At 42.1% G+C, this 3,121-nt stretch overlaps 1 protein-coding gene across 1 annotated transcript in view; it reads right to left on the bottom strand.

Annotated features, from left to right (window-relative positions):
* The window catches only part of API5 (apoptosis inhibitor 5), a 21,424-nt gene that overhangs the window by 16,805 nt on the left and 1,498 nt on the right, over positions 1 to 3,121 (bottom strand). The gene's annotated exons all lie outside the window — the stretch shown is intronic.

Genomic DNA, 3,121 nt, shown 5'->3' with positions numbered 1-3,121 from the left:
GGCAGGCGGGGCGGCCTTCGGTCATCGGAGCTATTTTCTGCCTTTTTTTTTTCCCCTCTGGGTTTTTCATTGCACTCCTGATGGCTCTTCCCCCCAGGTACGCGTTTCTGTATTCCTTTCTGTCTCTCATTTACAAGTTCGTGCATGTATACACATACATACGTATACAAAAATATAAGAAAGACGCACCCTGAGCTCCTGGTGCAAGAAAGAGATGGTTTCTCATCATTTGGTGACATTCATCTTTTCCTGCAGAGGAAAATGCCCCCTAATTACAGCAAATAGAATAGTTATCTGCAACTAAGGTCAGTGGAGGCAGCACACAGTAGGCTCAAATTATGTAAATATACATTACAGGAAAATGTAAAAGGCTATAGCAGCATGTTGGCTTCATCTCAAGACATTTCAGCACCCTGCTGGTTTAACACACGCTTAAAATGTAAGAGGATTCCCCTCACATCTGCCTGCGGCCAAACTAGGCTGGACCTTTCTTTCATATCCTTTCCAGCAGGGTGAAAGGTGCTTTTGGAGACTGTAGAAGTGCCCGTCTCTCTCTAGAGCCCTGCAAAGATGTACAGCAGCATCAATAATTGAGCAGCCTTTCGTTGCTTCTCTGCTCTCAGTGGTGGTTCAGCAAGTGGCAGCAGTGACTGCATCAGCCCCCTTTCACCCCCTCGTGGAACTGAGGCCCAGTGCCTTCACCTGTCCATAGAGGCATTCAGGTGGTTCCTGGGTGCTCTGGTGGGGTCTGAGGGTTTGAAAGCTTGTGGCTGCTGCCAGATCCAGGAGAGCTCTAACCCTGACCCTTCCTGTGCTTGTGAGCATGGCATTTACCCAGAGTAATCTTCCTCAGGAAACGTGCTGGTGGATCTTGGTAGTTGGAACAAAATGTAACATGAGAAAAAAAAATATTTTTAATGCATCAAAAGCATAATTAGCTTTACATTTTCTAGGCAGGAACAGCTTCCTCAGGCAGCCTGGTGGATATTAAGAGATGTCAATCTCTTGCCCTCCAGCATGTTCCAGGCAGCATTGCATCTGAATACAGATTTTAAAACTCATTTTATGATCATCTTTATTAGCATCACCATGACAAGCTTTTACAACTTGCCCAGAAAGGAGGAAAAATGAACCTCTCATTTAATTGCTTTTTAACCTGCCCTGAAATGTTTACAGAGATGGAAGTGCCCCGTTATCTGCTTTTCTTGCTTGCTTCCTCAGCAGCATGCTATTAAACCATGATTACATTCTATAGCAAACACTGATCATCAGACAAATATGTAGCATTTATACATTACTATATGTGTGAGAGCTGGGGAGAAAAAAATGGAGGGAAAAAAGAAAAGTAGGCATGAATGAAAATGGGTGTGAGAGGGGTCATGTGCCTTCAGGGAAGGACTGGTGCTCTGGTGGAGCACAAGAAGTGCTGAGATACCTGAGAGTGATGGGAGAGGGAAGTGAACTCAACTGTTGGGGCTTTGGCTGCACTACAGGGCAATGAAAGTGTGGGGTGGGATGGTAAATAATTTCAAAATACTGTAATAACATTAACATATTTTGTTAAATCTAAGTATATAATTCAATCATATACAAATATATATATGTTGTATCATATTACATGCCTTGGAATGACACTTTTTAACGTTCTCTGGCAATGATACATTCAGCTGTGCTCATCATCCTTCTAACAGAGACCATGCAAAATTAAAAGGGTATTCAGAGCCACATTAAGAACATTTTCTCTCTGAGGTTTGTTCTATTTTTGTCTTTTGAGTTCCCACGTGTCATCTCTTGGTTCCCCCCCCCCACTTTCCTGTTGAATTATACCTTTCTTCTCTGAGTTTTTTTCTCTCCTTACAACAATTTGCATTTTCCAGTCCTTGATTTTCACTTATATAAGAAATAAATATGAAGATACACGAAATATTTTTTTATAACGAACCTGTTTAAAATTGTTCACCATTATTCTTTAGCATTAGTATGGAAAGAGCATGAATGAAGAGCTGAATGAACACATTGTTTTTCAAAGTTAGTCAGGGATCTCTCAGTTTGTTAAAGTTGGGATATTTTTGGAAATGTATCTTTAGACACTCAAAAGCTTGAAATGCACATTTAAGAATGACACCATTTTTTCAGACTCTGAAGTGCAAGCCTCCTAGTTTCATGAAATTAATCTGGCCATCAGTCAGGATTTTCCTCTCCTCAGTCTTCTTACACCAATGTATGCAGAGATAAACCTACGGTAAGCTGCAGATTCATTTGATAACAATGTGTTATCATTACACATTTGACTTCCATTCCTGTACACTGCCTACTAATCCACATACACTGGAATAATTGCAGCTCTCACCACCATTTTCAGCAGGTTCTCCAGAGGAAAAATAATTTACTCGTGAAGTTAGTGAAATTTGCTTTTTCCTTTAGAGGAAAAAACCCCTAATATTCTTGCCCCACAACTGCCCTTGTCTTTGGTAAAGGACAGACTTCAGACAAAGCCATAGACAGGGGTAATAACAGACTTCTATTATGAACACAACAGAAGGAGAATACACATTTAATGAAAATTTCACACTGCAACAGTGTTTTAATCACATGAATCCTCAGTTAACAAATCTGGAAGGTTTCTGTGGGCCAGATACCCAGGGGAAAATAATAAAGTGTTTGAAAATGAAGTCCATGTGTTCCATTTATGCTCAGGAGCAATTGATCCTGAATTCTTTGTTTCTCACTCTCTAGAATTGGGCTTGAGTCGCTGATAGAGCTTAGTTTTACAAATGGAGGGATATAGCAATTATTCCCCACCCATCTTAAAACATTTCTTAGTGCTTTTCAGTGAGATGTGTCCAGATATCACGGGGCCACAGGCTGTGTGCACAAACGTTCAGAGGTTTTTATTGGCACACGTTATCTTGCAGGGTTATAAGCGTCTACCTGCTGTCTTCAGCCATGCACAGATTTCCCCCAGATTCTTTCTAGCGTGACACGATTTTCTGGAGCAGACCCCGCAGCCCAAGCCCCGCAGCCCAAGCCCCTCAGCCCCGCAGCCCAAGCCCCTCCCTTAAATGATGCAGGACCCCCAGGACCCCCTGCAGGGCACCGAAGGATCCCTCCCCAGCCTTTC

The sequence above is a fragment of the Chaetura pelagica genome, unplaced genomic scaffold (assembly GCF_000747805.2).
Source record: "Chaetura pelagica isolate M959 unplaced genomic scaffold, ChaPel_1.0 scaffold55, whole genome shotgun sequence".
NCBI classification, from domain to species: Eukaryota; Metazoa; Chordata; class Aves; order Apodiformes; family Apodidae; genus Chaetura; species Chaetura pelagica.
The sequence above is the reverse complement of the archived record's forward strand: the minus strand, read 5'-3'. Positions and strand labels throughout refer to the sequence as shown.